Below are 24,636 nucleotides of genomic sequence, written 5' to 3' on the forward strand. Positions count from 1 at the left end.
ATGAGCACCACCTAGTGGTCGGCGCTCATAGCACAGGACCATTTCTGATGCATGCAGGGGACCTGCTCGTCCCCTGAATGTAACAGAGGCAATCGGATAGTTGCTGCTTCTAGTCTCCTATGGAGACTATAGAAGCATGCAAAAAGTAAAAAAAAAAAGTTTTTAAAAATATAAAAAAAATAAAAAAATATAAAAGTTTAAATCACCCCCCTTTCGCCCCATTCAAAATAAAATATATAAAAAAAAAACCCACATACACATATTTGGTATCGCCGCGTTCAGAATCGCCCGATCTATCAATATAAAAAAAGAATTAATCCGATCGGTAAACGGCGTAATGAGAAAAAAATTCTAAACGCCAGAATTACGTTTTTTGGTCGCCGCAAATTTGCAATAAAATGCAATAACGGGCGATCAAAACATCGGATCTACCCCAAATGTTATCAATAAAAACGTTTGCCCGGTGCGCAAAAAATAAGTCATCAACCAGCCCCAGATCATGAAAAATGGAGACGCTACGGGTCTTAGAAAATGGTGCTATTTTTTTATTTTTTTTTTTACCAAATTTTGGAATTTTTTTTCTCCACTTAAATATAAAAGAACCTATACATGTTTGGTGTCTATGAACTCGTAATGACCTGTAGAATAAGAAAGGCACGTCAGTTTTAGCATTCAGTGAACGTGGTAAAAAAAATAAATAAAAAACAACTGTGGTATTGCACTTTTTTTGCAATTTTACCGCACTTGGAATTTTTTTCCCGTTTTCCCGTACAGGATATGGTAAAATTAGTAATGTAGTTGAAAAATACAACTCGTCCCGCAAAAAATAAGCCCTCACATGGCCATATTGACCAAAAAATAAAAACGCTATGGCTCTGGGAACAAGGGGAGCAAAAACGAAAATGCAAAAACGGAAAATGCTTCGGGGCTTAATTAAGGGCATAAAAATTCAAATTTTGAAAATTGCTAAATTTTCTAAATTTTCACCAAATTTACGTTTTTTCACAAATAAACGCAAGTGATATCGAATAAATTTTACCACAATCATGAAGTACAATATGTCACGAAAAAACAATCTCAGAATCAGGGGGATCCGTTGAAGCGTTCCAGAGTAATTACCTCATAAATTGACAGTGGTCAGAATTGTAAAAATTGGCCAGGTCATTAACGTGCAAACCACCTTGGGTTGTAAAGGGTTTAAAGTCACATCAATCAATATCTAAAAGTAATTAATCTGCTCAGTAAACGGCGTAATGAGAAAAGAACTCAAAATGCCAGAAATGCGGTTTTTCAGCTACTGCCACATCATAATAAGATGCAAGACGTTTGTGAGATCACCACGTAAAAAACAAACCCTCACACAGCTCCATCACCAGAATAATGAATACGTTACAGGTCTTAAAAAAATAAAACTATACTTGTTCTGTATTGCCATAATCTCACTGATTTGTGGACCACATATAGAAAACATTTGAATATGAAGGCCATTTTCTTTGCGGGAGAAGACATTTTCATTGATAACATTATTTTTGTATATTTTTTTAAATTTTGGCATGTTTTTTATTTTTTTTAACCCCTTTAAAACAAATGACAGACATAGGACGTCATGAGCGGGTGTCAGTTCCCACATCATGACATGCTATGCCCGTCATGCATTTAAACTGTCATTAGTGTAAACACACAGTGACAGTTCAGTGCCTGCAGCAGTCACTGACAGCTGAGTGGCATGGGAAGAGGTGTGGGGACCCATGCCATCAGTCCCCACACTCAGAGGGCTGTGATCAGTCAGTCAATCTGACTGACTGATCACAGCATAATCGCGCAGGAGGTGCTAAAATATCAGCACCTCCTGCCCGATCACAGCAGGAGCTCAACTCTGCTAATGGCTGAGCTCCTGCACCAACTGCCAGGGATGGTGGCAGCACTGTCCCTGGATGTTTAACCCCCTAAATGCTGTGATTGAGAGTGATTGCAACATTTAGGAGGCACAGAGAGAGACGAGGCTCCCTCTCACTTCAGATCGCAACGTTATCGCGGGTGCTCAATTATTGCCATGGTGCCCCGGGGTCATCATGACCACCCCAGGGACACCAAGCTACGGAAAGCTTCTTAGACCATGATCAGAGCATGGTCTAAGAAGCTTCTGTACAGTTATAATGCATTGCAAAGCTAGTGCATTGCAATGCATTACACCTGTGATCAAAGTGAAAAAAGTGTAAGTCCTATAGAGGGACTAAGTAAAAAAACAAGTAAATTTTTTTTTAAAAAAATATATATATATTTGTAAAAAAATTACAAAATAATAATAATAAAAAATTGCACCAATAAATAAACATTTTTATGTAAAAAAAAACATAAAAAAAATAAGTAAACATATTTGGTATCGCCGTGTCCAGAATGACCCAACCTATAAAATTGTCACACTAGTTAACCCCTTCAGTGAATGCTGTAAAAAAACAAAAAAAGTGGCAAACTATGGTTTTTCATAATACTGCTGCACAAAAAGGGGACTAAAACACGATTAAAAGATGAATTTAAATAAAAATGGTATCACTGAAAATGTCATCTTGTCCCGCAAAAAACAAGCCATAATACAGCTCCATCACTGTAACAATTAAAAAGTTGCAGTCTCTCAGAATATAGCGATGCAAAAATAATAATTTTTTTCTATAAAATAGTTTTTATTGTGTAAAAGTGGCAAAAATGTAGTATCGCGGTAATCGTACTGACCCGAGGAATAAAGCTGTCTTATCAATTTTACAACATGCAAAACGGCATAAAATAACAATTCCTGAATTGCTGGTTTTTGTTCATTCTCCCTCTCAAAAATAGGAATAGCAAGCGATCAAAAAATGTTATGTGCCCGAATATGTAACCAATAAAAACATCAACTCGTCCCGCAAAAAACAAGCCCTCATATGGTTCTGTTGGGAGAAATCTAGAAAAATTATAGCTCTCAAAATATGGCGATAGTTTTTGCAAAACAAAAAGCGTCTTTTAGTGTGTGATAGCAGCCAAACATAAAAAACAATATAAATCTGGTATCACTGTAATTGCACTGACCCAAAGAATAATGTTGTCTAATCACTTATACCACATGAGGAATGGCGTAAAAAAATAAATAAAACCAGTTCGTAACCTACTATTGATTTGTTTATTCTGTCTCCCAAAGATCGCAGTAAGGCTCGGCTCACATTTATCCAGTGCTCTACGCTGAGCGCTTACACCGGGGTTTCCATGCAAATCTCTGAAATATGTGATTCTGATGGAACCCCCGACGGAAGATTCTCTATAATGAGGCAGATGGAGACACTGAACGCCGTCTGACCTATGATCCGGCAGTGTTCATCTTTTTAGGCGTGCAGTGAATTCTGCGCTCCCAAATCCAAATGACCCTCTCCCTTCTGAGCTCCACAGTGTGCTTAAACCACATTTAGCATCCACAAGTTTAGCAAGGGTATAATTTCCAAAATAGGGTCAATTGAGTGGGTATTCTGCTCTTCTACAACTTAGTGGCTCTGTATACGGCACTCGCAAACAATAACAGTAAATTCTGCACTATAATATGGCGCTCCTTCCCTTCTGATCTTTGCACTGTGCCGCAAAAGTAGTTCCCGATTACATGCACATGTATTGATGGAATCAGGAGAAATTGCACAACATACTGTGAGGTCCATTTTTACCTCTTAGCCCTTATAAAAATTAAAAATTTGAGGCTAAAACAACATTTTAGTGGTACAAATGTAATTATTCTTTCTTCACTGCCCAATAGTATAAGTTTCTGTGAGGCACATGTTGTGTCAACATGCTCACTGCACCCCTAGATGAATTCATTGAGAGGTGTAGTTTGATGTCACTTCATTAGTTGGCAGTGCGGATACAGACCGCAAATTTCCATTTTTTTTATATTTCTCTAGTGAAAACACCTGTGGATCTGCAGCAGCCGCACAACCTGGGAACAGGTCAGCATGTTTTATTACTATCCTTGACAATTATTACTGGATAAGACCCTATTTTTTGTGCTGTTTTTTCTACTTTCATATCTTAGTTTTTAAAATGACATCACTTATGGGGGGTTTCTGCTGTTCTGGCTCCCCAGGGGCTTCCAATGTGACATGACATCATCAAACCATTCTAGAAAAATCGGAATTCCAATATGGCACTTCTGAGTTTTGACTGTACCTCAAAAGTAGTTTTTGACCACCTCTCAAATTGCACAAACAATTGCATGGTGCATTTTCTCCTGTTACTCTTAAGAAAATAAAAAAATTGGGGCTAAAAGAACATTTTTTGTGGGAAAAATTAGATTTTCCATTTTCACGTCTCTACGTTATAAACTTCTGTGAAGTAACTGGGGGTTAAAGATGCGCACCACCCATCTAGATGCAGTCCTTCAGGGGTCTAGTTTCCAAAATGGGGTCACTTGTGGGGGTTTTCCACTGTTTGAGCACATCAGGAACTCTCCAAATGCGACATACTGTCAGCTCTCGATTCCAGACATTTTTGCGTTCAAAAAGTCAAACTGTGCTTATTCCCTTTGGAGCTATGCAATGCGCCCAAACAGTAGTTTTCTTCCACATATAAGGTATCAGTGTACTCAGGAGAAATTGCACAACAAATTTTGAGGTTAACTTTCTCCTGCTACCCTTGTGAAAATGAAAAATTTGGGGCTAAAGTAACATTTTTGTAAAAAAAAAGTAAAATGTTATTTTTTTTCCTTCCACATTGCATTAATTCCTGTGAAGCACCTGAAGGGTTAATAAACTTCTTGAATGTGGTTTTGGGGACTTTGAAGGGTGCAGACTTTAGAATTGTGCCACTTTTGGGTATTTTCTGTCATATAGGCCCCTCAAAGTAACTTTAAATGTGATGTGGTCCCTAAAAAATGGTTTTGTAAATTTTGTTGGAAAAATGAGAAATTGCTGATCAGCTTCTAACCCTTCTAACTTTCTAACAAAAAAAATGTGTTTCAAAAATTGTGCTGATGTAAAGTAGACATGTGGTAAATGTTATTTATTAACTACGTTGTGTGACATAAATCTCTGGTTTAAGGGCATAAGAATTAAAAGTTTGAAAATTGCGAAATTTTCTAAATTTTTGCCTAATTTCTGATATTTTCACAAATAAACCAAGTCATATAAAAGAATTTTTTTCCACTATCATGAAGTACAATATGTCATGAGGAAATTGTTTCAGAATCTCTGGGATCCGTTGAAGCTTTCCAGAGTTATTACCTCATAAAGTGACACTGGTCAAATTTAAAAACTGAGGCTTGCTCATTAACGAACAAAGTGACTCGTTCCCTAAGGGATTAATGGTGTTTGTCATATGGGTTTTGATACAGGTCTTCTTTTTTACTTAAATGTTTACATAAAACAGCATTTTTAGTGGCCAAATATTTTTTGGTTATTTTTTCATACTTTATTTTGCATTTCTTTTAAAAAACATTTTCCTTTTTCTTGTCTCCCAATCAGCCCCATGCAGTGTTATTGCTTTACAATAAGACACTTATGGTAATTCTGGTCCCCATTCTGTAATAATGTCCCCAATCCTGTAATAATGTCCCCTGTCCTGTAATAATGTCCCAAATACTGTAATAATGTCCCCTGTCCTGTAATAATGTCGCCAATCCTATAATAATGTTCACCACCCTGTAATAATGTCCCCAATCCTCTGATGATGTCCTCTGTCCTGTAATAATTTCCTTAATCCTGTTGCAGTGTTACCTGTCCTGTAATAGTGTCCCCAAATCTATAATAATATTCTTCTTCCTGTAAAAATGTCCCTAATTCTGTAACAATGTCCCTCAAACTGTAGTAATGGTCCCTCATCCTGTAATAATATCCCCTGTCCTGTAATAATGTCCATCATCCTGTACTAATGTAACTTTTCCTGTAATATTGGTCCCCTTATTGTAGCAATGTCCCTATCCTGGTCCTCATCTTGTAGTAATGTCCCCATCCTAGTCCCCATCTTGTAGTAATGTCCCTATCCTGGTTGCAATCATATAATAATGTCCCCATCCTGATTGCCATGATATAGTAATGTCCCCATCTTGGTCCTCATCATATAGTAATGTCCCCATCTTGTAGTAATGTCCCCATCCTGATCCCATGTTGTAGTAATGTTCCCATCCTGGTCCCATCTTATAGTAATGTCTCCATCCTGGTTGCCATAATATAGTAATGTCGCCATCCTGGTTGCCATAATATAATAATGTACCCATCCTGGTTTCCATCTTATAGTAAAGTCCCCATCCTGTTTACCATCATATAGTAATGTCCACATCCTTGTCTTTTTCTTGTAGTAATGTCCACATCTTGTACTTATAACAATGTCCCACAATCTATCACTCTTTATATACACATAAAAAATCCTTCTATCTTGACCTTGCTTCCTCAGCAAACAGCGATCACTTCCTTCTCCACAGCTGGGGTGGTGTATGGCAGTGACATCATGCGCAGCCGCGACGGAGATGCTAACATCAGCTGCTGGACTCTGATTGGCTGGTGGCTGCTACTGTGCCACAATACGTTTCAATTAAATGTGCGTCCGAAGAAGCACATTCAGTTGAAAAAAAGAGCTGACATAAGCAGCACCTGGATTGGGCCACGATTGTCTCAGAGGCCAGAGGACTGTACAATGGAGCCTCATGGGCCGCATGCGTCCCTTGTAAACTTTGTTAAGAAAATAAAAATGTTTTTGGTTGCTGAAATCTGCACATTTTTTTTTGTGGATCTTATGTCAAAATTGGTCCAAATATAAGCCTGTTTGCAGTTTTTTCCCTCACAGCAGTCTTCATTTTACAAATTAGGATCCTTTTATTTTCAACATTTTTGGAGAGATACTCTTCTGCTTGAAGCACAGCAGTGGAGTCTGCAAATAGATTTTTGAATAATTATCCTGTTATTTTACAATTATAGTCTTGTGCAAATGTAATTTATTGTTTGTTTTATATTTTAAACAATTAATAAAACCATAAAAATTTCCTTTGCTAATTATTTAATTGAATAAGATTGATATCCTGCATTGCAAACAAAAAAGGAACATAATGAATGATATTTTATTTGCATTTTCCTTTTTTGTAGGATTTGCAATATATCGCAAACCTTAGCAGTTGCTTTTAGATATTTAAATTTTTATTTCATAAATCAGTATTACATATGAAAATAAGCAACTTTGTAATATTTAAAAACTGAGAAATCTGCTTCTTTCTCCTTCAGGACTGATCTTTCATTTTCAAAATTCTCAATTCCTGGGTAAAAACTGTTTTCAGTGAAGACAGTTTTTTACATTATTTATATAGGAAATGACAGTTGCTACGGATAAGATTCTATATAGACTGGATGAAGGTGGAGCTTTGCCTCTAGCTCTTCCTAACCCTTACCACCTTCCCCTCTACATAGAATCTTATTAGCACCAACTGCCATCTCCTATCTCAGTAATGGGAAAGTCTGTCTTCACTGAATAAAGATTTTAACAATGAAATGAGAATTTTGAAGATGAAAGATCAGTCCTGGCTGAGAAAAAAAGCAAATTTCTTTGATAAGATATAATACAAGATTTCTTATTTTCATGAGTATTACTGATTTATAAAATAAAAATAAAAGCAACGGTTACACCCCTTAAAAGCCCATAACGTACTAATACGTACCTGCGCCCTGGGACTTAAGAGCCAGATATGGACTAGTACGTCATGGCGATCGCGTCCACACACAGGCTGTGCGGGCGCGATCGCCTCCGGGTGTCAGCTGATTGTCACAGCTGACACCCGGTGCTATGTGCAGGGAGCGGTCCCGCACCGATGTCGTCATGACAACATAAGGGTCACCAGACAGCAGGAAGATACTTTGGTCATGCGCAGTGCATGAACAAAGTATCTTCTGCATCTGCAGTGCTGACAGCCTGTATAGCACAGGGATGGTGCTCCATGCCAATGCTATACAGGCGATCAGAATAAAAAAAGTGAAAGTCCCATAGTGGGACAAAAAATAAAAGTAAAAAAAGTGTTAAAAAATGAAAAAAAAAATTGTAAAAATATTTAAAAAATAATAAAATAAATAATCCACCAAAAAAAAAATATAATGTACCCATCAATAAATATTATTATGAAAAAAACAATCCAAAACAATAAAAGTACACATATTTGATATCGCCGTGTCCAGAACAACCTGACCTATACAACTGTCCCACTAGCTAACTCCTTTAGTGAACACGGTAAAAACATAAATAAAAAACGAAGCAAAAAACAATGCTATATCATCATGCCGCCAAACAAAAAATGGAATAATACGCGATCAAAAAGAAAAATATAAATAAAAATGGTACAGCTGAAAGCATCATATTGTCCCGCAAAAAAACAAGCCGCCATACAGCTCCATCAGCCGAAAAATAAAAAAGTTATAGCTCTCAGAATAAATATTTTTTTCTATAAAATAGCTTTTATTGTGTAAAAGCGCCAAAACATAGAAAAACTATATAAATGTGGTACCGCTGTAAACGTACTGACCCAAAGAATAAAGCTACCTTATCAATTTTACCACACGCGGAACAGAATAAAAAATTTAAAAAGAAAACAATTCCTGAATTGTTGGTTTTTGCTTATTCTGCCTCCCAAAAATTGGAATAGAAAGCGATCGAAAAATGTCACGTGCCTGAAAATGGCACCAATAAAAACGTCAACTCATCCCGCAAAAAACAAGCCATCACTTGACTCTGTCGGCCAAAATATGGAAAAATTATAGCTCTCAAAATATGGCGATGCAAAAACTAGATTTTACAAAAAAATGCGTCTTTTAGTGTGGGACTGCTGTCAATCATAAAAACCTGATATGAATCTGGCATCGCTGTAATCACACTGATTCGAAGAATAAAGTCGTCTAATCACTTATATCACACGAGGAATGGTGTAAACTCTAGGGTTAGGGTTGGGGTTGGGGTTAGGGTTGGGGTTGGGGTTAGGGTTGGGGTTGGGGTTAGGGTTGGGTTAGGGTTGGGGTTGAGGTTAGGATTAGGGTTGGGCTAGGGTTAGGGTTGGGCTAGGGTTAGGGTTGAGGTTAGGATTAGGGTTGGGGTTAGGGTTAGGGTTTGGCTAGGGATAGGGTTGGGCTAGGGCTAGGGTTGGGCTAGGGTTAAGGTTGGGTTTAGAGTTGGGATTTTTTTCAAAAGTAAAAAAAAAAAAAGATGACGATATGGCGACTAGTGTTGAGCGCAAGTGCTGGCTACTTGAGTTTCCATCGGGTGCTCGGGTATGCACTGAGTATCGCGGGTGCTCAAGTGACATGCTTGAGTCTCCGACCCCATATGATTCGCGGCCAAAAACACCTCGCGGGCATTGCCTGCCATGCACGAGCGATCCCTGCATGCTTTTTTTTGGGTGTCTAATAAACGTGAAACATGTGGGCGGGGACTCGAGCACGCGCGACACATGGTGCATACCTGAGTACCGATGCAAACTCAATTAGCGAGCACTTGCGCTCAAGACTAATGACAACTTATTCAACATGATGACCTAATGTTATCAAATTCTGTGTCGTACCTCTGGATTTAAAATGTTCTCTATACCCCTTGATAAAATCCTTGAGGGGTGTAGTTTCCAAAATGGGGTCACTTATGGGGGGTTTCCACTATTTAGGCACATCAGGGGCTCTCCAAACGCGACATGGCGTCCACTCTCAATTCCAGCCAATTTTGCGTTCAAAAAGTCACACAGTGCTCCTTTCCTTCTGAACTCTGGCGTGCACCCATACACTGTATTTTCCCCACATATGGGGTATCGGCGTGCTCAGGGGAAATTGTACAACAAATTGCATGGTGCAATTTCTCCTGTTATCCTCATGAAAATGCAAAATTGGGGGTTGAAAAACATTTTTGTTGCAAAAATGTGAAAATTTTATTTTTACGGCTCAATGTTCTAAACTTCTGTGAAGCACCTGGGGGTTCAAGGTGCTCACCACACATCTAAATAAGTTCCCTGAGGGGTCTAGTTTCCAAAATGGTGTCACTTGTAGGGGGTTTCCACTGTTTAGGCACATCAGGGGCTCGCCAAATGCAACATGGCGTCCGCTAATAATTCAAGCAAATTTTACATTCAAAAAGTCAAATGGCGCTCCTTCCCTTCCGAACCCTGCCGTGTGCCCAAACAGTGGTTTTCCCCCACATGTAGTGTATCTGCTTACTCATGAGAAATTGCACAACAAACTGCATGGTGCAATTTCTCCTGTTACCCTCATGAAAATGCACAATTGGTGGGCTGAAAAACATTTTTGTGGGAAAAATGTGAAAATTTTATTTTTACGGCTCAATGTTATAAACTTCTGTGAAGCACCTGGGGGTTAAAGGTGCTCACCACACATCTAGATAAGTTCCCTGAGGGGTCTAGTTTCAAAAATGGTGTCACTTGTGGGGGGTTTCCACTGTTTAGGCACATCAGGGGCTCCCCAAACGCAACATGGCGTCCGCTAATTATTCAAGCAAATTTTACATTCAAAAAGTCAAATGGCGCTCCTTCCGAATCCTGCTGTGCGCCCAAACAGTGGTTATTCCCCATATATGGGGTATCTGCGTGCTCAGGGGAAATTGCACAACAAATCTTTTCATCCATTTTTCCTGTTACCCTGCGAAAATAAAAAAAAATGGGTCTCAAGTAGCATTTTTGTGAAAAAGTTAAATGTTCATTTTTTTCTTCCACATTCCAAAATTTTCTGTGAAGCACCTGAAGGGTTAATAAAGTTCTTGAATGTGGTTTTGAGCACCTTGAGGGGTGCAGTTTTTAGAATGGTGTCCTTTTTGGGTATTTTCTGTCATAAAGACCCCTCAAAGAGACTTCAAATGTGATGTGGTCCCTAAAAAAATGGTTTTGTAAATTTTGTTGGAAAAATGAGAAATTACTTTTAACCCTTATACAGTGGTGGCCAAAAGTATTGGCATCCATGCAATTCTGTCACATAATACTCAGTTTCTTCCAGAAAATGATTGCAATCACAAATTCTTTGGTATTATTATCTTCATTTAATTTGTCTTCAATGAAAAAACACAAAAGGAATTGTCCTAAAGCCAAATTGGATATAATTCCACACCAAACCTAAAAAAGGGGGTGGACAAAAGTATTGGCACTGTTTGAAAAATCATGTGATGCTTCTCTAATTTGTGTAATTAACAGCACCTGTAACTTACCTGTGGCACCTAACAGGTGTTGGCAATAACTAAATCACACTTGCAGCCAGTTAACATGGATTAAAGTTGACTCAACCTCTGTCCTGTGTCCTTGTGTGTACCACATTGAGCATGGAGAAAAGAAAGAAGACCAAAGAACTGTCTGAGGACTTGAGAAACCAAATTGTGAGGAAGCATGAGCAATCTCAAGGCTACAAGTCCATCTCCAAAGACCTGAATGTTCCTGTGTCTTCCGTGAGCAGTGTCATCAAGAAGTTTAAAGCCCATGGCACTGTGGCTAACCTCCCTAGATGTGGACGGAAAAGAAAAATTGACAAGAGATTTCAACACAAGATTGTGCGGATGGTGGATAAAGAACCTCGACTAACATCCAAACAAGTTCAAGCTGCCCTGCAGTCCGAGGGTACAACAGTGTCAACCCGTACTATCCGTCGGCATCTGAATGAAAAGGGACTGTATGGTAGGATACCCAGGAAGACCCCACTTCTTACCCCGAGACATAAAAAAGCCAGGCTGGAGTTTGCCAAAACTTACCTGAGAAAGCCTAAAACGTTTTGGAAGAATGTTCTCTGGTCAGATGAGACAAAAGTAGAGCTTTTTGGGAAAAAGCATCAACATAGAGTGTACAGGAAAAAAAAAGAGGCATTCAAAGAAAAGAACACGGTCCCTACAGTCAAACATGGCGGATGTTCCCTGATGTTTTGGGGTTGCTTTGCTGCCTCTGGCACTGGACTGCTTGACCGTGTGCATGGCATTATGAAGTCTGAAGACTACCAAAAAATTTTGCAGCAAAATGTAGGGCCCAGTGTGAGAAAGCTGGGTCTCCCTCAGAGGTCATGGGTCTTCCAGCAGGACAATGACCCAAAACACACTTCCAAAAGCACTATAAAATGGTTTGAGAGAAAGCACTGGAGACTTCTAAGGTGGCCAGCAATGAGTCCAGACCTGAATCCCATAGAACACCTGTGGAGAGATCTCAAAATGGCAGTTTGGAGAAGGCACCCTTCAAATATCAGGGACCTGGAGCAGTTTGCCAAAGAAGAATGGTCTACAATTCCAGCAGAGCATTGTAAGAAACTCATTGATGGTTACCGGAAGCGGTTGTTCGCAGTTATTTTGGCTAAAGGTTGCGCAACCAAGTATTAGGCTGAGGGTGCCAATACTTTTCTCTGGCCCATTTTTGGAGTTTTGTGTGAAATGATCAATGATTTGATTTTTGATTCATTCTCTTTTGTGTTTTTTCCTTGCAAGCAAACTACATGAAGATAATAATACCAAAGAATTTGTGATTGCAATCATTTTCAGGAAGAAACTGAGTATTATCTGACAGAATTGTAGGGGTGCCAATACTTTTGGCCACCACTGTAGCTCCCTAATGAAAAAAAATGTGGTTCCAAAATTTTGCTGATGTAAAGTAGAAATATGGGAAATGTTATTTATTAACTATTTTGTGTGACATATCTCTCTGATTTAAGGGCATAAAAATTCAAATTTTGAAAATTGTAAAATTTTCAAAATTTTTGCCAAATTTCCATTTTTTTCACAAATAAACGCAAGTGATATCAAAGAAATTTTACCACAATCATGAAGTACAATATGTCACAAAAAAACAATCTCAGAATCAGTGGGGTCCGTTGAAGCGTTCCAGAGTAATTACCTCATAAAGTGACATTGGTCAGAATTGTAAAAATTGGCCTGGTCATTAACGTGCAAACAACCTTGGGGGGTTAAGGGGTTAAGATTTTTGGATGGTTAACGTCTCCTGTGTGGTCTTTTTTCCACTTGTTTATTGGCTGTTTTATAAGAATTTTAAATTCTGAACATTTTGTCTTGGAGGATGTTAAATAGATGGAGCTCTTGATTTCAGTAGGAATTAAGTTAGTAGTGTTTTTGGAAACAAAAGCTATTCTTTGCTATTTTTTCAATATCCAGAGCATGACCCTATCATTCTGCAATGTAACCCCCATAAATATTTTGATTGCGCAGCCTAGAAATAACAATGAAAAGCTTGATATACAAGTGAACTTATAAATAAATGTATTAGGACAGAACAGACCTTCAGACAATATGTGTGTACTAGGCATTTGTGACAAGTAAATCAGGATCAATTATGCACAAGCGACAACTACACCTCTTGGCCTTTTCTACTCCTAATGGGAAATGCTTGACATTCCACATGAATCAATCTACAGTGTTAGAGAAAATTCATTGTGTGATGGCTGTGTGGCCTTGGCCCCTTCCCGCTTCATGAAATTGAAAGTTTATGAGGTTTAGTTCATAGCCTTTGGGAATCGACAGCATGTTTCTTTTTATGTTGCAGGAATTTAATAAGATCTAGATCCCTCATCAGTCATGTCTTGCCTGATGAATGCCATCTTGGCAATGTAGAAATCTAGGTAACTTAAATATCAAAAAAATATCCAGAGGCAAGTGTATTTTCTGGAGTTAATGCAATTTAAAGTAAGGTAGGCAAAGCAGAACCTATATAGGAGGCAGTTACGTGTGATTATTTCTAGTTACAGTGCTTCTAATAGTAGATAAATATGAGACAGGAATGTTATTGTGGAAAATATGCCATGTGTTATAAAGCAATACTAATTTACTTCTTCTTTGATGTTTAGTAGTTTTACATGGGAACTGTGAGACATATAAAGATTTGTAGGTGGCCGCCTCTGACACAATAAAACAATGCATGCCTCGCTCAAGAGACCAAATGTCCCGAAAGATGGCATTGCACAAAGGAGTCATTTGGTTAGACTTCTAATTCAGTTATAGCTATAGACAGGAGCTGAGCAATGACAACATTCCAAGTATTGACAATGGTAGTTAAGAGGCAGAAAAAACTAACTTTCGGTGGGACATTTTTACAATAGTATTTGTATGTTCTTCCCAAGTTTTCAAGGGTTTCTTGCCAAACTATACAAACATATTCATTAAGTCTATTAGTTTATATCAGACCCATATAATATGGGTTTGATATATAAAAATGCTTATGCCAGAAAACTGGTGTAAAACACTTTGAATAGTCACAGTACCTGGAGTACCATTTCCTATAATGAATTTGGTTCATCTTATTCTTACACTCCTCTTAATAAGATTGGGGTACGAAACACTAGCCTTAACCCCTTACTGATATATGACGTACTAGTACATCATATGCCAGCTCCCTGACGTTGATACAGGCCAGCATCTTTCCAGCACATGACGTTTGATTAATCAGCTGTCATGTGCCTCTAGCAGCTTCTCTCCGCCCAAGGTTGTTAACCTGTTAATTCCGCTGTCAATCTCTGATAGCGGCATTTAACATGCGCCAGCAGGGACGAGCGCCATTCCCCATGCCCATTGATATGTCCATGACATGATTGCAGGTCACTGATGGGTTGTCATGACAGACAGGGGTCTGCTGAAGACTCCCATGCCTGTCATAATGATCATAATCATAGAAGATTGTGATTTTGTCTAAGCATAACAGTGCTGATGCACTGCTATGTATAGCACAAGCGATCAGACAATAATAGAATCAAGTCCCGTAAGGGGACTATTAGAAACAGTAAAAATAATGTTTTTAAAAAGATGAAAAAAATAAAAAGAATCGCAAAAGTTCAACTCACCCTTTTTTGCCCCATTAAAATGAAAACTCTTAAAATAATAAAAATACACATAATTGCTATTGCTGCATTTGTAAAAGTCTGTTCTATCAAAATATAAAATAAAATTAATCCAATTGGTAAATAGAGTAATGGAAAAAAAATGAAAACGCCAGAATTATTATTTTTTTTTTTGCTGTCGCAACATTGCATTACAATGCAATCGAAGCATTGTATCTATCCCAAAAAGGTATCAGTAAAAATGTCTGCTCAGGGCGCAAAAAATGAGCCTTCATAAGCCCCATATGCTTATAATGGAAAGTGTTATGAGACTCATAAAATGGTGACTCAAGAAAGGGTTGTTTTTTTTTTTACTAATTTTCACATTTTTTTTCACTAGTTAAATAAAAAAAACTAAGCATTTTTGATAACTGCATACTCATACTGATCAGGATTGGCAAGTCAGTTTTACCATATAGTGAACATGGTAAATTTAAAGAAAAATAATTGTGAAATTTCACTTTTTTTTACAATTTCATTGCACTTGAAACTTTTTTCCCCCTTTCCAGTGCATCACATAAGACGAATGGTGTCATTCAAAAGTATAGCTTGTCCCGCAAAAAACAAGACCTCACATGGCTATACAGACAGAAAAATAAAAGGCTATGGCTCTTGGAAAAAAGAGGAGGTAAAAACGAAAACTGGAAAGTGGGAAAAACATTCCAAATGCTTTGAAATTGCAAAAAAAAATGAAATTCTACGATTGTTTTTTTTTTTTTTAAATTTACCACCTTCACTATATGGTACAACTGACCTGGCAATAGTATTCTTAACGTGTATCCCAGTATGCAGATACCAAACATGTATAGTTTTTTTTTTATTATTTAAGTGGTGAAAAAAATTTGGTAGTTTGTAAGAAAAATACATTTTGCTTTTGTTGATATTTTCCAAGACCTGTAATATTTTTATTTTTCGGCATATGGGGCTGTGTGAGGGCATATTTTTTACACCCTGAGCTGACGTTTTTACTGATACCATTCTGTAGTAGATACAATGTTTTCATCGCCTCTTACTGCATGTTATTGCAATGTTGCGGCAGCCAAAAACAAGTAATGCAGACGTTTTGACTTTTTTTTAAATCGGTCGTTGCTTGTCTGACGTCCTGCATAGCATGCTGTCTTAGTGTTCACTATTTGATGAACCATTCTGCTGCACATTCTGACCTACAGCTTAGAGAATCTACCTCACCATCTAAGCAATTTTTAAAGTGGAAAAATATTTGTCTTGTCCTATCACACTATTACTACTTGTGAATGATTCCACTACATAATGATAGTACATGGACAATGCAATTGAATCTATCAGTACACTAAAGTCTAACACTATTAATGTGACACAATATGGTTTGAGGTAAATGCGTACCAGTGTTTTGCTTTATTCATAATGTATTTCTCAATAATAAAATAACTTTAAATAAGCTATGTTCTCGCTATATGGTTTGTGGATTTGTATTTGTAACCTATACTAAAAAATGCATACTATCGACTCTGGTTAGACCGCATTAACTTATATGGAGACCTTTAAGGTTTATTTTTGGTGATTTTGATTGAAAAAAAAATCTACAGCATAGACCACATAGATAGCCTAACATATTTAATCAAGTTACATGAAATTGCAATAAAATTTTAGTAACATTTTAAGAAAATAAGAGTGAGCTAAAACAGTAGACACATCTGAAAAAAAGACATCTTTTTAGAATCTAGAAAAACCTTTTTAACCACCGAGAACAGAAGGTGGCTCCACATAAAGTCAGGTTCTATTTACACGACATCCATAGACTTTCATGATAGCCTGATGCTTATGCAATGATAACAACAGTGGTTTTGATGTAATTAAAGTGTTATTCTCAAGTTGTCTCATAAGCAGCATACAACTTTCCAGTCTCATTCATTGTCTGGTTTCAGGCAGGATGGGCACACTTACTTTAGTGATAATTCTGGTGACTAGCAGAGCTGTAGTATTAGTAGAACTATAAAGCTGAGCACAAATTCTGCTGAAACACATTCAGCTGTCAGTGGTTTGTTCTGAAGTCCACACTGCTATCACTATATTTACACAAAAAGATAACTGAGCATTTGAACAACCACACAACTCGGGAGAGTAAGAACTGTGATTAGGAGACCTGCTCTGGAAGCAGCTTATGCTGCAGGTTAGTAATTTTGCAAGAATTATAATAGCAGCTTGTCAGGAGCTCAAAGGGAAGGGGAGGTAGTTGAGCAGCTAACTTCTATAGAAATCAATGGGCTAAAGAGATATTAGGAGAGAAACCCTGTCCTGGAATGCAGCTACTAAGTACACTCAGCTAGGGTGTGGGCAGGCACTAGTAGCTAAGCTCTGTGGATACCAGCTGTACACTACATAAGATAAAAGCTCTCATTGCAGGAGAATAAAAGCAGATAGAAAAAGCAAGTCATTTGTAAATTTGCTTATCTTTATGCTGTCTACCTAACTAAGGAAATTAAATAACTTTAGAATATCTCTTTAAGCATTTGCTGCTTGTTCTGTATGGTGGCCCAATGTATCCTAATATTTCACTGTCCACCAGAGTAATTCACTGTACATACTATATCATGAAGAAGGTTTCTTAAAGAAAAAATAATAGTCAAAGTATTAATCATTCATTTTTGTGCAGCATACTGTATCTAATTTGTTTTTTTTCAATATTTCTGCTTATATTTGCAGATATTTCCACTGTATATAGGAAATTTAGAAAAAAAAACTGTATTGTCTGGATTCTTCATGGCAGTAAAGTTACTCAGTAAAAAAAGATAGTGCATCTAAGCCTTTAAAGATTACACCTATTTTTATAAAATAAATTGCACTTTGGTAACTAAATATGAGACACAGTGAAAGATAATTTGTATGCATCATTAAACAAAATTCTAGTTATGCTTTATGTTCTGTTGAATAAAGACATCACAATTATTTATAAATGCAACCTCAGTAACTTATTATCCACTTCAAAAGAGATGGATTTATTACTGTAACCCTGAAGAAAAGCAGCATTGATATATCATACTAAAAACAATAGATTTTGCATTCCAGTTAGAAAGCAATAAAATATAACCATAAAAGAAATATTGTTTGCTAAAAATTGAAACATAAATTCAATGCCATATAAAATAAAAGAGTGTTTTAAAATGTTGCTTAAAATTTCACATTAGTATGTGTAGGGCACATAGTGCTTTAAAAAGTATGTAAACAGAAAATGCTGTTTCAAAGAAGCACTCCTCCCATCGAAGTTTTTATCTTAATATATTGCAGTCATCATATTATATAGCACCGTGCACTTACAATTGCTCATTTTGCCTTTCTACCCAGCTAATTCTTCTCTTTTTTTCTGCTCTATGTAGAATCATGGAGTATCTTGTCCCTGCATTTATCATTTCCCTCTTCAGCTCCTGACCCAGCTGCTCCCTCCTCCCTCTGCCAGGAACTTTTGCAGTGAATCATTTGTGGTTGTCCTGAAGAAGAAGTAGGAGTGACTATAAAATGTGTTTACAATAAACCAACATTCCATATTCAATCGTGGCTTGTCATTTCTCCAGCAACGTAGGACACTTCCATCACCCACGACAAATTTTTTAATCACGTGATGTCATAGACCTAATAGAAAAGAGAATAATTAGCTGGGTAGAAAGGCAAAGTTAGCAATTGTAAGTACACAGTGCAATAAAATATGATGATTGCAATATATTAAGAGAATACAAATTTTGATGAGAGTGCTTCTTTCATAATGATTTCATTTATCAAAGGAAAAATGCTGTTCTGAACTAACTTGACTTAAGTGAAGACAAAATTGTCCCTTAGCTACTAAATGAACCAGTTAACCAAGTTCAATTGACAGTTTCACTTTCCACACCTAGCCATGATTATTGCCTATTAAACCTAAACATTGCAATGTGAAGCAGTGAAAAGATCTCCTAAAGCAGCAAATGACATCACAATCTAAAGAGATTCAAATACAGATGCCAAAGTCATGGACCCTGATTCATTAAGACTAGTGTTTTGTATATTTGTCTTAATGAGGGGCTTGCTGTAGTACAATGCACCAAATTCATTAAGAGGCTCATGTGACATAATGAATTCGGCACATCTTGATCAGTGGCATGTGCTTCCGTGCACCTCACCAGAAATGTTACTCCAGTCAGTGACTGAAGTAACATTTCTGGATTAAGAAATGTCATCACTTTTCAGTAATTTAAAGGGCGGGTATTGATACACCCCATCCTAAACCGGCTTCTCCCCAACTCCGCCCATTTGTCAGAGCTTTGCCATTTGTCAAAAATTGCAAAAACTTTGCTACAAAGCTGCATTGCGAAAAAAATTGAAACCATTCAAAGAGTTTTATGCCAATTTTATGTCGTAAACATTTTAAAGTATCAGCTCCATTATGTCTGGGGAGAGTTACAAAGCCATTTTTAAAGCTCTGGGACTCCAACAAACCACTGTGAGTCCCTCAGTTAAGATCAATGTACCCAATTTCACAACAAGGAATGAGCAAAAATGGCATCAATGGGAGAATTGCAAAGTGCGATAATATCTTGAGATTTAAGTCCCAGGTGAATATGTCAGAAATGTCTGAGATAGAAATATCACTTTAAAACACAAGATCTTTTGTTTTGTGATTCTAGCTTTCTCGTTACTCTTGGAAACATTTTAAATTAACATAATGGAAAAATGTCGTCTATTTGAAGGCAACTTCCCTATTAGTAGTTTGGATTATAATAGTCATAGAAATGGCATTGCAATCTTTCCCATACAGATATATTTTAAGCATCTTTATATTGTTTAGTGTTTTTTACATTGCATTATACAGATGACAAATTTGTTTGCAAAAGTGGCAAAACAGTGAAAAATGTGCTCATCTCTGAAAACAAACACTCTTGATATATAAAAAAGATATAGGGGTGTATTAAAGTTTAAAGAATATGGACAAGTTTGATATGTGAGATAAAAATTGTCATAGTCTGTATGCCAGTGCTCACCTTGAGCTAAATAAAAAGTTACTCTGATATGAAGTTTGCAGTTTACTCCTAGTCTCAGACTTTACTCATGTAGACTTGCCTCTCACAGTAGCACACACTGGATGTAAGTTTCATAGTTTCATAGTCTTTAAGGCTATGTGCCCATGTTGCATTTATGAAGCAGAAAATTTCTGCTTCATTTCTGCAAGTCCTCTCCCGGAAAAACGCATGCGGAATTCCGCACGCGTTTATCGCGCATTTTTCGCGCGTTTATCACGCGTTTTCCACATGCGGAATTGCCTTGCGTTTTTTATGCATTGGACAAAGGCAATTCTGCTTGCGGAAACGCAAAATTAAATGACATGCTGCGGATTTTTGAACGCAGCATAAACGCTGCAGAAAAATCCGCAGCATGTGCATAGAACTTGCGGAATCACATTGGGGACCATGGGGTGCGGGTTACCAAGCGTTTTACAAGCGTTTCCGCTGCGGAAATTCCGCATCAAAAATGCTTGAAAAACGCAACGTGGGCACACAGCCTAAGATTGCAGGTAGACTTAGGCTAAGTGTCCACGATGCAGAAATGCTGCATATTTTTTCTGCATCTCCCTGGCAGGAAAAACGCATGCAGATTTTACATGTGTTTTTCCTGCCAGGTAGAAGCGTTTGTGAAGCGTTTTTGCATGCATTTCTGTATGCGGGTTATCAAGCGCTTTTCCAAGCAATTTTAGCATCACTTGGAAAAGTGCTTGACAACTTGGTCACACTATATAAATCCATGCAACCGGCATAGATTTATATAGTGTGACCAAGTAATAGTTAAAAAAAGAATAAAAAATAATGAAAAAAACATTATACTCACCTTCTGATTGCCCGCGGTCTTCTCTCTGGTGCGTCCGGTCTCTCGTACTGCTCGCGGTGGTGTAAAAGGACCTTCCATGACGTCATTTAGTCATGTGAGAGGTCATGCGACAGCCGAAGTCACATGACTAAATGACGTCATGGAAGGTCCTTTTACACGATCACGAGCCACCGGGGAGCCAGGACGCACCACAGAGGAGACCGGGGGACATCGGAAGGTAAGTATAATGTATATTTTTTATTTAAATTTATTTTTTTTAACAGGTACTATGGTACCCGGGTCTGGATGAGCACATTGAATCGCTTAATATCCCCATGTGCACATGTGGTCATGCGGATATCAAGCGATTTAATGCAAGTCAATGGCGGCAATTACGCTGCGTGTCCGCAAAATTAATGGACATGCTGTGGATTTTTTCCGCAATGATAATCCGCAGTAGAAATTTCCGCAGCATGTGGACAGCACATGCGGATTGTCATTGGGGACCATGGGGCAAGTATTAACAAGAGTTTTTTAAGCGTTTTCGCTGTGGAAATTCCACGGCAAAAACGCTTGAAAAACGCATAGTGGGCACTCAGCCTTAAAGGGGTTGTCCGGGCATTCAGTATAATCTGTGTGTGTATCTAGGCTCCAGAATGCTGACAGTTTGTAATTTACAAATTGTAACATCTAAGTAACAAAAGAGAAGGAAGGAACTAGTAGCATAAGTCCAAATGACCAGAGTTTTTTTTACAAAAAATCTTATATCTTAGCATATTTTTTAAAGATAGAAAATACAATTTAAAATACACAGTGCTACCAAGAGAGAGCACAGTCTGCTACTAACCTCCCTGGGTTACAGTCAAGCATTACTGCCTAAGGACACAGTCTCACAATCTGATACTATCAGGATACTGGGACTGCGGGGGATTCACCTCGGACCGTAACTAAAATGCTAAACTGCTGCACCGTGAGACTGTATCCTTCCTAATCTTTGCCTGAAAACATTAAGATATCAGATAAGTAGAAACTTTGCCTAAATTAACTACTCCTGATAAACCCTGTGAAAGGAGAAACGCGTTAAGCTTTTCATTTGTGTTGATTGGGCTATTATTGACTATACTGGGGTATATTAAGATTGCACTTTATATGGTACTAGACCCCTGATTAGGGGGTATTAGACAAAGATTATATCTGTATCCATTTGAGTATACCTATGAGACAAATTATGAACACAAGGTCTATAGGCTATTTGCTGATATGAAGTTCTTTATCACATTTGTTTGAACTGTCTTTGGCTATATTTGGGAAAATTGGATTCCTATGTAGAATCGAACCCCTGATCTTAATTTGAAAATTAAACCTTTGACTGAGAATCAGGAGGCAAGAAATTATGTATTTATCTGAATACATCTATTATGAGATGAATTATTAAAATAAGGTCTATGGACTTTTTTGTAATAAGCTTATTATTGGCTAATTAAGTGGAGACTCTGATTCCCAGAATAGAGCTGTCTTTTTTGTTGTTTTTTATGTCTGCTGCTAAATTGCACTGATCAGAGCAGCTGACATTCTTTTCTACTGTATGCCGCCAATTGTTAATGTCTCTACCTCATATCTTTGCACTTTTACACTTTTTTGTCCCTATAGGGTGATATAGGGAAAGTAGGGAGAGTCGTCGGTGAGCGGGGGCGCCATTGTGCAGGATACAGGATGCCAACCTCCTCAGTCAGTTTGGGTCAGGCAGTGCCATAACAAGGAGAGGCACCCCCTTCATTCTTTTTTGCACTGATAAATGTGTTTGTTGTTTTAAAATTGGCTAATTTTAAAGTATTGATTAAAAATTAATTTTTAATTATATGAAGAAGTACTGATTCTGTGAGCTTCATTTCATGTGACCAGCCTCAGCCCTGATTTTGGAGGAGCTGGTGAAAACCTGACTAGAGTTTTCCTGTCTGGAGTCTAGTTGGTGATGTCACCCCAGACACCACCCCCAGTCTCTGCCAGACCCTCCCCCTCCTCCTCCTCCAGCCACAAACACCATCCCCAGTCTCTGCCAGACCCTCCTCCAGCTCTTGCTCCAGCCATAGACACCACCCCTAGCCTCTGCCAGGCCCTCCCCCTGCTCCTGCTCCAGCCATAGACACCACCCCAGCCTCTGCCAGACCCTCCTCCAGCTCTTGCTCCAGCCATAGACACCACCCCTAGACTCTGCCAGACCCTCCCCCTGCTCCTGCTCCAGCCATAGACACCACCCCAGCCTCTGCCAGACCCTCCCCCTGCTCCAGCCATAGACACCACCCCCAGTCTCTGCCAGACCCTCCCCCTCCTCCAGCCACAAACACCATCCCCAGTCTCTGCCAGATCCTCCCCCTGCTCCTGCTCCAGCCATAGACACCAACCTCAGCCTCTGCCAGACCCTCCTCCAGCTCTTGCTCCAGCCATAGATACCACCCCTAGCCTCTGCCAGATCCTCCCCCTGCTCCTGCTCCAGCCATAGACACCACCCCAGCCTCTGCCAGACCCTCCCCCTGCTCCAGCCATAGACACCACCCCCAGTCTCTGCCAGACCCTCCCCCTCCTCTTCCTCCAGCCACAAACACCATCCCCAGTCTCTGCCAGATCCTCCCCCTGCTCCTGCTCCAGCCATAGACACCAACCTCAGCCTCTGCCAGACCCTCCTCCAGCTCTTGCTCCAGCCATAGATACCACCCCTAGCCTCTGCCAGATCCTCCCCCTGCTCCAGCCATAGACACCACCCCAGCCTCTGCCAGACCCTCCTCCAGCTCTTGCTCCAGCCATAGACACCACCCCTAGCCTCTGCCAGACCCTCCCCCTGCTCCTGCTCCAGCCATAGACACCAACCTCAGCCTCTGCCAGACCCTCCTCCAGCTCTTGCTCCAGCCATAGACACCACCCCTAGCCTCTGCCAGATCCTCCCCCTGCTCCTGCTCCAGCCATAGACACCACCCCAGCCTCTGCCAGACCCTCCTCCAGCTCTTGCTCCAGCCATAGACACCACCCCTAGCCTCTGCCAGACCCTCCCCCTGCTCCTGCTCCAGCCATAGACACCACCTCCAGTCTCTGCCAGACCCTCCCCCTCCTCCTCCTCCAGCCACAAACACCATCCCCAGTCTCTGCCAGACCCTCCCCCTGCTCCTGCTCCAGCCATAGACACCAACCTTAGCCTCTGCCAGACCCTCCTCCAGCTCTTGCTCCAGCCATAGACACCACCCCCAGCCTCTGCCAGACCCTCCACCTGCTCCAGCCACAGACACCACCCCTAATCTCCAGCAGGCCCACCTCCGTCCACTCCCTCCATCTATGTAAACTGCTGAGGGTTACAGCTTTCCAAGCAGTTATAAGGAGGAGGGACTTTCCAGCATATTCACAGCAAGCACTGTGACTATACTGAGAACAGCTCAGTCCAATCAGTTATTTTAGTGCTATAAAAATGCTCTGATCCTCTCTGCCTCATCGCAGCAGTGCTGAAAACCCCTCCACAAGGATCTGACAACCTCTTCACAGGGAGCCAGCACTATAACAATGCTCTGATCCTCTCTGCCTCAGTGCAGCTGATCTGACAACCTATTCACAGGGAGCAAGCACTGATGCAGTGAGGGAGAGATGATCAGACTACTTTTTATAGTCAGATCCCTGTGGATGGGTTGTCAGCGCTGCTGCAGTGAGGCAGAGAGGATCAGAGCATTGTTATAGCGCTGGCTTCCTGTGAAGGGTACATATGTGACACCCCAGGGGTCTGGTTGCCACAGTGATAGAGATATTACGTCTGAGAGCAGGTGGGAGGTCCTTTGGTCAGGGATCCTGTGCATGCCACACCTCCTGCCCAGTCTTGGGAGGGGAAGGACTTCCCCTATATAAACCCGGGGCTGAGGCAGAGTGAGTGAGAAAGAAGACAGAACAAGAGTAGAGAAGAGAAGCAGCATAGCAAGAAACATCAGGAGCTCTGTGGGGAGCAGTGTTACAACGAGTCAGGGGCTGGCAG

This window comes from Phyllobates terribilis, unplaced genomic scaffold, assembly GCF_046119375.1.
Source record: "Phyllobates terribilis strain yellow unplaced genomic scaffold, ASM4611937v1 Scaffold_1__5_contigs__length_1240528914, whole genome shotgun sequence".
Lineage (NCBI taxonomy): Eukaryota > Metazoa > Chordata > Amphibia > Anura > Dendrobatidae > Phyllobates > Phyllobates terribilis.